Here is an 11,563-nt window from a genome sequence, read left to right as displayed (position 1 = left end):
CTTACTTTACTTCAGAGTGACGTCAAAGTTCATTCAGTTCATCGCCTACGCCGTAAATCCCTCCAAGATGGTCAGGCAGTATATCTACCAACCGGCTCCGTAAAGATTGTTTTTTGCTCCAAAACGTTGCCCAAATATGTTTCAATCTATCATGTCATGTTAGAAGTCAATCCCTTTATATTTTACCCCATTATTTGTTCCAAATGCCAGCGTTATGGACACACCATACGCAATTGCCAGTCCACTAACTTTCGCTGTCGCAACTGTGGTTTGAATCATCCTACCTCAGACTGCCTTGCTAATGTCAAATTATGTGTACATTGCAATCGGGAACACGAAACGGGTTCATCAGATTGTGCTGTTCATCAGAAGCAAGTGGAAATCAAAAAACTCATGTGCACTGATAACATCTCCTTCTCAGAAGCTTCTGCTCGACTATTTCCACCTACTTATTCTGAGTATAATAACATTCAACAATTTCCTCCCCTACCCTCTCAACATCCTTCTCCTATACCAGACGCCCCTCGCAAACGCAAATTCACACAAGTGATTGTTAAGGATTTGCCACCTAAACCTTCTCCCGGCTATGATAGAGCTGCGTATCTCCAGCTAGTGCAATCCACTACATCCTCTCGCCCCTCTCAATCTCTGAGTTATCAATACCCCATTCAACCCAGTCAGCCCACTCCCTCAACATCGAGCCCGTCAATGCCTCTGCAACCCGCACAGCATCCTCAAACAGGTACTACACTCCCTCAGCGGGAACATGTTCATCAGTGTGTTCTCAATCTTCTCCTGCAGCTTACTCAACTAATTGGAGATCACCCCAATATCTTACCCGTTATCAGTCAACTTCGCGAAAGTTTACACCTTATCTTTAATAATGGTAGTACGCATCCTTCAATGGAATGCTAGGAGCCTACAAAATAAACAATACGAATTCAAAATTCTCATGCACGAAACATCTCCTCATATAGTCGCTTTGCAAGAAACTTGGTTTTCTCATACAACTCCCTTTTATTTTCCAGGATATTCTATCGAACGCCATGACGGACCAGGATTTGATGGTGTCGCACTTATGATACATACTTCGTTATCGTACACTCCATTACATCTACAATACATAATACCAAATACCTATTCCCTAGGTCTTATATATCAGAACACGTATGTTATAAACTTGTATAATCCCCCTGATAACTACATCTCTTTTGCCCAATGGTTCAAATTTTTTAATCAGTTTCCACCTGATACCCAACTGTTGTTTTTGGGAGATGTCAGTATTCATCATACTCAGTGGGGAGCCCCGCTCAACACCTCCAAAGGCACACAGTTCTTACATGCTGTAACTCAACATAATCTCTTGCATCTGAACGATGGTTCCCCTACCAGGCTCACTCCTCCTGGTTCGTTGCCTAGTGCAGTCGATCTATCACTTTGCCGCAACTCCATTGCCTCTATAACTACGTGGCGGGTACTCAGTGACACTCATACAAGTGATCACTTTCCTATCCTCATTACTTATGGCCACGGGTATATTACTAAAAACCCACTTAACGACCATTATATCGCTCCGCTACGTTCCCTGAAACAGTTCAATGCTTCGTGCTTTAACTCCTACATGGTAACCCAATTGGAGACCTTCCCTGTATCAGAATTATCCTATCACTCACTGCTCAAAATAATAACACAGTATCTGGACCTATACCATCCTTTTACACCACCATCAAACTCCATGACAACTGGTGCCTCTCAATTAAAGTGGTGGGACAGTGAATGTCACCACTTAATCCTTAAACGCAAGAGACTCTTCAAAATTTATCGTAAAACTCTAACCCCTTCACACTACTTTCACCTCAAACATCATATTGCTCATATCAAACGTGTATTCAATCAAAAACGACGACAGGCCTGGAAAACTTTTATATCCTCTTTCCATAACCATATTTCTGCATCTCAATTATGGAATGCTATCCGTGCTCTCACCCGAGCTTCCACTCACGTCCCACGCCCTCAAATCCCGCCGACTATTCTGAATGACTTTCTAAGGTCCCTCACTCCAGATCATGCACTTCCACCTTATACTCCAGCTATCTCTGCTTCCACTCGTCAGTGTTCAGTCCTTTCACGTCCCATCACTCTCCCTGAGCTCACGTCCGTTCTTAATTCCTGCAAATCATCCACTCCCGGTCCCGATTATATCTCTTATGCCATGTTACAACAGTTGCCGACCAAAGCCCTACACGTGCTGGTTCAGTACTTCAATTTTGTGTTACATACTACGACTCCTCCTCCCGAGTGGAACACTTTTTTCCTAGTTCCGGTTCCAAAGCCTCGACGTCCAATGACCTCCCCTCACAATATTAGGGGAATAATTTTGCCGTCTTGTATACGCAAACTATTTCTTAAACTCCTGCTCCAAAGGTTTCTCTGGTACTTAGAATATTATTCCCTCCTTCCCAAGTATCAGTATGCTTACTTTAAGGGTCGAAATGCTCAGGATGCGATCAATATGCTTATAATAGACATCTTATTAGCTAAATCTCGAAAAGAACACACTATTGCTGTCTTCCTCGATATACGAGGTGCCTTTGATTCCGTCCCCCTGAATATGTTATGGGATGTGTTATCACAGAAAGGCATCCCAACCACTTTCATAACTCTTCTACGTCATCTGTTAACGTCTCGCACTCTAATCTTCAAACCTCCTCTCACTACGCCATCCCCTCTTCAAGCTACTGTCGGCGTCCCTCAAGGTGATATCTTCAGTGGAATACTGTTTGCTTTATATTTATCCGGCCTCGAACAACTTGCCCTCCAATCTGCCCGCATTCTTATGTATGCCGACGACATAGTTCTCTACTTTTCCCATAACGACGTAGATGTTGCTCGCAAATGCATAACACGGCTGCTCATTCAAGTTCAGTCCTGGTTACACACTCACGGGTTCTCTTTATCACCCGATAAATGCTCTGCAGTAATCTTTACTACCAAGCGGGTTTACAACTCCGAGCCTTTACTGTTCGATACTTATGAAATTCCCATAAGTTCGCACCATAAATATCTTGGCATTATCCTTGACCGTAAATTACAATTTTCCCAACATATACAACACCTACGCAACTGTACTACCACGTATATTAACCTCCTAAAATCCATTACCCGTCGTTCGTGGGGAGCTGATCCTGCTACAGCAAAATTAGTCTACTGCTCCACCATTCGTGCTCGTTTCGACTACTGTGCACATATAATTGATCTTGCATCACCATCTGCCCTTCAATCCCTCAACACAATTCAAAACCAAGCACTACGAGTTTGTTTTGGTGCGTTGTCTACTACGCCTACTAATGCCTTATTAGTTGAAACTGGTGACCCTCCTCTTCTCCTTCGACGCAGATTTCTAGCATTTAAGTATCTCCTCAAACGACTTCTCGTGCTCTCCAATAACCTTCTCCCCAAAATACAATTACTCGCTCAATCAATCTCATCACCTATCACACCTCCTTGCCGAGCCCCTGCCTTAATTTGGGCATTTGAGTCTGTCTCCCCTTTTAAATCTACTATTATTCGTAGTCATGTGCTACCATACTATTCTGTGACATACGACGTGATTCAATATACTCCTACTATTATTCATTCTAAAGAATCTTCTTTTGCTATGCTCCCTTACCGGCTCTCATTTTTTCCTCTACATTCTAAAAAAGTTCGCATTTCATCCACTAATGCCTGTCCCAATTTTTATACTGATGGATCAAAAAATTCTTGTGGTGTCGGCGCTGCTTTTTATTACGAACAGACTCAGTATGCTGAATTGTTTCACTTATCGTCCCACTTTTCTATTTTTTCGGCTGAACTCTTTGCCATACGACAAACATTACTGTACATCAAACATTCATCCATACTGTGCCGTTTCACAATTCTTTATAAGAGCTAGAGCAACAAAGATGGAGTCTCTGCGGTCAAAATCTCAAATAAAATACATTTAACGTCAGTACGGGCCAAATTATAAGTCTTTTCGTCAGTCGGTTACGGTAATAGCCGCGTTTAGAAGGCGCAGAAAAAAATGACAGATGGACATTATTTGAAACCATTATTCAAGAAAAAAGATGCTCATCTTTTATTATCTAATCTGACTTCGGTGTATTAAGAAGACGTAAAACTCATTTTAAAGGAATTATCCAGCGGAGCGATATATTGGAGATTTGGAAACGAAGATTAATTCCCGACTACACGCTATTTTGCGGAGATCAAGATTTAAACGCCGCGCGGGAGATTTAATACGAGAAACAATAAGAGATAAGATATACTACTGTGGAACTACGTCACGCAGTGACGCAAGCCCTTGATGAAATTTGCCCGACACCGTTTAACATTGAAAGACACTTACGGACCAGTAATTGAATGCATTTAGGCTGATAAAAGACGGCGGAAAGAAATTTATTTTCAAATCAGAATATACCGAATATATGTCTTAGACAATTCTGGACTATTCATTGATTTAACTGTGTCCCAGTAAAAACCTATGCAATCTGAGCAACGCAAGAGCTATAGTACTTGGAAAATGTCAGCAATGAGTCAAATATTCTATCATTGTTCTGTTCCATACGCACGAGTCTTCACCATGGGTCTGTAAGGAAGCAAGGCGATGCTGCTTGGATCCTGACGAGGCGAGACGATGTTGGCTGTCCCGGATGACCAGTGAGCGATGATGAGAGGCCACGATGTACCCGACCACTTGTGGAGGAACCAGATGACCAGTTCCTAGTCTCAGATGACCGGAGAGGAGGAAACGCCGAGACCATCTTGAGCAAAGCTAAGTCCAATATCCAAGTCGTTTTCGTAAGTAAGAAGATATTATTTCTTTATTTGCTTGGTAATATTTATTTGTGCGAACACAGTGCGTAAATAAACATCTAGCTAAATTGATTGGAAGTAGGTACTCATCCGTATGAAACGTCAATTCCATTTGTAGGCGTGGTCACCAAGTGATGTCCCGATCGTAATGTTTTCCAGAGATATGCGTGAAGAGATCGCTAAAATTATTATTATTATTATTATTATCAGTGATGTGTAAAGATTGAAGTAGGCATTTATATCTGCGTGTCCTAAACTTAAGCAACGTCAAATTATTCGAGATCATGCATAGGATTTGTGTTATGAAGGAATGGCAGTAGACTACTCCAAGTTACGTTAAATTTGGCACTATGACTGTAGTAAATAAAGTAGGCATTTTAGTAATGTCGCGGCACGTTGATGTGCAAGTCAAGGTAATGAATTACGTGATGAAGTGATAGTGTGGTTATATGAAATAAGAGTAATAATTAACGCGTCATGGATATGATATAGAGTTGTTGATGATGTATGATGGTTGTAGTTATTGTTTCTTCGAGAGAGAGTCATAGTTGCATGAAATAAGGTCTCGTGACTTCAAATGTTATATTTGAGAAGGTCACTGATTTTTCGCCAATTCCACGCAATGATTTTAAGCCTACGCATTTTATCTAGCTCAGGACATGATCTCGGGACGTGTAGTGCAATGTTTCTTTTATCCATATTAAGTTACCTGGAGAAGCATATGCTTACTCTGGATAGATTTGAGCCTTCACTGATTCGCTTAGGAAGATCTCGAGAACTCACACTGAATAATTACATTTCTGTATAAATTTCAATCTATAGGCCGATCACTGGTGACCTGGGTTTTCGAAGGAGAATCATTTTCTTTTAGCTGGAGATAGTGTCATCCGATTAAGTAGATTTTCCATTGGTAGTATGTGTTATTATAACCCTGTATAACCAGTGTGGTGACGTTTCTTGCTACTTCGTACGCACGTAGTCTATGTCAATAAGATAAGATCATACTACCTTAAATTCATGAATTAAATCTTGCGAAGATGTTACTTATTGGATGATTACGGCTTACAATGGACATAGCTTAGCTCATGATGTGTAACACAAGGAAATATGAGTGTCTAAGAAGCGACTAGATAGGCAGAGATCAATATTTAAGACGTAAAACATATACGTGTGTGCTTGTCAGAACAACGCAAGAAGAGTTTATAATAGCCTTATTGATAGTCTTAAAACTACAGACAGCCAATCAGTCAGTGAAAATTTGAGTAATGTGACAGTTTTTAGAATAAATATCAAGTGTTAATTACCATAATCTAATGCGTTTTCTAAGAATGGTTGACTTAAACAAATGGAACTCCATTTCTTGACTGAACAATAGCTCAGAAATTCCATATGCGATTCTTTATTTCTCAAAGGAATACAACTAGAAAGACTGTAAATAATAGTTGATAGGAGTTTTCTTTTCTTTTCTGTGGATGCATCCTACATTTTTAATGTAAATAAATTTCATGTTTTATTTTCTTGCCAAGAAGGCACTTGTAAATACTATTAGCTATGTTCAATTTAATTTATTTACTCATCACCCAACTCGCTAGGTGAATTGAAAGAGAAGGATAGGGCAGTTTCTTTTTAAGAATCTTCCCACATGTTACATGTCATTTACACTATTAATTGATGATTTCGGAGATGAATGAGTACTAAGAAAAGAAGCTATTTAAGCCGAGAAGGCATTCAATCATTTAGGGTGAAGTCGGAAGACGTGATTTTTCCAAAGTTATCGACGGACATGGATTACTAGGTCGACAATGAGTCACTCATTACAAAGGCTACTTCATTAGTAAAATTTTGAAATAATTTCTTGAATATCTGATTTAATATTTAAATAAACTTTGAATGGTGAAACCTAAAAACTCTTTCTCTGTGTTCTTAGCATAAGGATTAGTTGTAAGACTGTAGTAGTAACGATCGACGACGATTTCCTTAAGAATTAATGAGAATGGTACCTAACTAAATACGAGCAAGAGACGTCTTTCTGCGTTAGGTAGAGAATACCGTTGATTGACCTGGATGTTTTTCTGTTGCGGAACTCACACCCGTAGAACTTAGTCACCGGATTTGTTGAAGTTAGAGCTAGTCTGGATCTCTTGTGTCCTTGCCTGGACGCGGGAACGGCGCAATACAATCTGCTAATATATTCAATGACTCTCTCTCCGTGCTCCAAACACTAAAATCTAACAAGTTTACGCTGAACTGGTATGTTTATAATGTCAAACACATCCTCTTCAATTTACACCAATCAGGTATCCAAATAACCCTCATTTGGATACCTGCACATAAGAACATACCAGGCAATGAACGAGCCGATCGCTTAGCGAAAGAGGCTTCCCTCTTATCTACAACCCCAGCTACATTTTCTGTTCCAGCCACAGATTTCATATCTCTCCTCAAATCACAACAACGACACATATGGCAAGACACATGGACAACATCTGCATGTCAGAAGGGCAAATTCTATCATAGTCTCCAACCCATACTACCTACTACTTTCTGGTATCAACACGCCACCTACACTCGTCGTCATATCATCAATATCATACGTCTTCGCTTTAATCATTCCCTTACACCTCTCTATAAATTTCGATTTCGCTTAAAACCGCATCCCCTATGCCATTGTGGATCTGTAGATGCTGATATCAATCATCTCTTTTTTCAATGCCCATTGTACAACTCTCCTCGCCGCTGCCTGTACTCCAACTTAATACAATACAATTATCCACTCCCCTCGTCAATTGCATGTCTCGTCTACAAGCCCTCTCCCACAATCATACGTATCTTAAATCAGTTCTTAGAGCACTCTAATTTACAACTCTAACCCCACTTTCCCACAATACATTGACACTACTTACATACTTCATCATATTCTCATTTGCCTCCCGCCCTCCCTCAAGCCTCCTCTTCAAACAAGACACATAGCTACCGTTTATTCTCATCTCCCCCTCCACCGATCGCGTGTACATTTTCATTGATGTTCATATCAACACACTGTCGCCCCTCTTCATCTTTTGTTTACGATTTCACTGACACTTTGCCCCCTCTACATCCCCCCATATACGTTGCTCAGATATTTCTTTCCATCTGTCCAAAGTCCTACACTCTCACATATATCCACCCCTCCGTCGTTCCCCTGCCCTCTCCTGCTTGTCCCTTATATGTTGGCCCAGTGTGTATGTTTTGTAGAAGTCGCTGAGACGGCCACTCTAGCGTGAAGATTAGTATACCTTGTGTCCCTGTGCTTTTCCTATATCTCCTAGTCTTGTATACGTATTTCCTCACTCTCAATTGTCTAGGTGATACGTCTTTTCCTGAACTACTTCAAGTGCTTTGAACCCATTTTGTGAGTCTGCTGCATGGTCTACTTCCCTCAATCTTCAAGTACTTCGTACTCAGAAATAGCGCTGTTAACGGAGCGGTTGTTTACGGAGCGAGGGCTCCGGGCGCTTTCAATCGGTGCCTCCGGAGAACATCCGATTGGATTACAAGCGCGTAGTTTAAACTTGGTACGGGAGAAATGAACGAGCATTTGTACAGGAATTTATAACTTGTCGCTTTTAATGTGAGAAACTACGCCCCTCCGTTAATACTTTAGTTATTTGGCGATATTACAGATAGCATTCTTACGTACAAACATAATCATTATGTAACAGAACCTCCGATTGAATGTCAAGCGCGCAGTGTGAACTTGGCACGGGAGAAATGAACGAGCATTTTCACAGGAATTTATAACTTGTCACTATTATCGTGAGAAACTAGGTCCCTCAGTTTATACCGGTACCCTTATTATTGGACGATAATACAGATAGCATTCTTACGTACAAACATTGAATGATCGAACTCGATAGCTGCAGTCGCTTAAGTGCGGCCAGTGTCCAGTATTCGGGAGATAGTAGGTTCAACCCCACTGTCGGCAGTCCTGATAATGGTTTTCCGTGGTTTCCCATTTTCACACCAGGCAAATGCTGGGGGCTGTATCTTAATTAAGGCCACGGCCGCTTCCTTCCCACTCCTAGCCCTTCCCTGTCCCATCGTCACCATAAGACCTATCTGTGTCGGTGCGACGTAAAACAACTAGCAAAAAAAAAAAAAGACATTGAATGACAAGCGCGTAGTGTGAACTTCATACGGGAGGAATGAACGAGCATTCTCATATGAATTTATAACTTGTCGCTATTATCGCGCGAAACTACACTCCTTCTTTAACTTTTTTTTAAATGCTATATGTTCGGGGCGTCGACCTTTGAAGATCTTTTGCCTCTACTTGCACCATATTATGTGAGGAAACCTGCGTGTATTATGTAAATGGCGGTAGTGTAAAGTGTTGATTGTGATGAAAGGAACGTTAAGGATGACACAAACACCCAGTCCCCAGACCAGGGATATTAATAATTTAAATAAAAAAAGCTCTGAACCGGCCGAGAACCGAACCCGGGGCCGCCGGGTGACAGGCGGACGCGTTGCCACCTACACCGTGAGAGTTGTTTGTGCCATGTTTTACAACGCAGCACTTACAGACTTGAACCGCTTGAACTACTCCCGTCCACTCGTAAATAATCATCCTTTACTTCTGCACGTCTTTCGCGTTTTTTACATATGTCTAGAAATTAAAAGCGAATTCAAATTTAACTTGAAACTACTGTATTCTAGTGCCAATACAATGGGAATATTTCCATAATAATAATAATAATAATAATAATAATAATAATAATAATAATAATAATAATAATAATAATAATAATAATAATGAACGAGGTGTACTGTGTAAGTTCTGCACAGGTAGGGCCTGCACTTTTCTGAGAAACAACTGAACCTATTTAGATATATTGTTTGTTGTATCTACAGGGTTTATACCTACAGGTATATGGGGTATGTATTATATGTCGATATAATTGCATTTTCTTGATACCAAATGAGAGGATGCATTAATTATTCTGAATGACTATACGTTCTTTGTTAAGGGGTATTGTATGGAATATCGGTGATATAGATCAATTTTTGTTTATGTAGGTAACGATTTTTATAGGGCACCTACATTCATGGACGTAAGTTTGAAATTACAGCCCACTAAGTCCTTACACTCGGAGCTACTGTTGCGAATAGAGCTGGGAACGGAGCAGTTGCTCCTATGATTGCAATCGGTAGAGCGAGTGCAGCGCTCCCTCCGGAATTCTCCGGTAGTAAACTGTTGCTGGGAAACCAATCGGTGCTTCGGCACGCGAGCGAGGGCGAGCGGAGGACGGAGCAACAGTACTGAATGTGTGCCTCGCTTGCCGTTCCATCCGTGGTGCGCAACGGATGTGCTAGCGACATAGTAAATACTGCTTTATATGTATGACGAAGGAGAATATAGGAAATATATACATTCTCATTTATCGTTCGTGTTTCATTTGTCGAGTACTTTTGTAACAATTTGCTTTACCTCATGCCGTCTTATGACGACGATGTGATAGGAACGGCTAAGGAGAGTAATTTCTAGGCGTAAAAATGGGAAACGACGTAAAACCATCTTCAGAGCTGCCGACAGTGGGGTTCGAACCCCTTTCATCCGGAAATTAGTGGGATCGAATCCCACTGTCGGCAGCCTTGAAGATGGTTTTCCGTGGTTTCCCACTTCTCCTCCAGGAAAATGCCGGGATGGTACCTAACTGAAGGCCACGGCCGCTTCCTTCCCACTCCCAAACCTTCCCTATCCCATCGTCGCCATGAGACTTATCTGTGTCGGTGCGACATAAAACAAAACCCAAAGTCTCACGCTCCAGGACACTGTCCTTCAGGCGGTATAGGTGGGATCCCTCTCTGCGTCCGAGGGAACACCCAACCCTGGAGGGTAAATTGATGGAAGGATTATTATTATTATTATTATTATTATTATTATTATTATTATTATTATTATTATTATTATTGTTGTACTCCCATAACCACTTCTGTGGTTTTCTGTCACGTTAAGGTGCCGACATTTTGTCCCACAGGAGTTCTTTCATGTGCCGGTACAGTAGTGGCGATTAGGGGGGGGGGCGAGAGGGGACAGTCGCCCTCCTACTTTGTGGAGAAAACTTTGCATTTGTATTCCATTTTAGCTGGATGAAACAAGGAATTACAGGAATTACTAAAACAAGCAATTTGTAAAGCCCTGTTGTCTTATCAGCTAATTATTATCTTTAATTAATAACGAAATTATTAGCGGAAATACGCAACAAAGTCGTTCACGCGGTTAACCGATTTGTATAGCGCCACTGCGAGTACTGTAGTGGAGACTTTGTATGTGCTGTGAGGAAGAGTACGCGTGCATTCGTTAGTCTGGCAGTCTATTTAGTGTCAGTTAGTTTTTTTTTAGTCAAATACTAAATTATTTTTAATTATATAATCACGCCGTACGTCTATTTAATTGTAATACATGTGTAATATTGTTCCTCTCGTGAAAGTTTTATTGTATAGTATTGAATCAAAATCTCAAATAAATATTATCAACACAGGTAAGTTGGTAGGCTGAGAATCTTTACCTCTCTGTCGAAATTCCATTTAGTACCTTTTTTTTTCAGTTTTAATGTATAACGTATATACCCCCCCACCGCTATATCCCACAAACTGGGGTACTTTGTTGTCTTTACATTTTTTGCCCCCCTACTTCTAATTCCCAATCGCCGCTACTGCCGGTACA

Source organism: Anabrus simplex, chromosome 1 (genome assembly GCF_040414725.1).
Source record: "Anabrus simplex isolate iqAnaSimp1 chromosome 1, ASM4041472v1, whole genome shotgun sequence".
In the NCBI taxonomy this organism is placed as follows: Eukaryota; Metazoa; Arthropoda; class Insecta; order Orthoptera; family Tettigoniidae; genus Anabrus; species Anabrus simplex.
The sequence above is the reverse complement of the archived record's forward strand: the minus strand, read 5'-3'. Positions refer to the sequence as shown.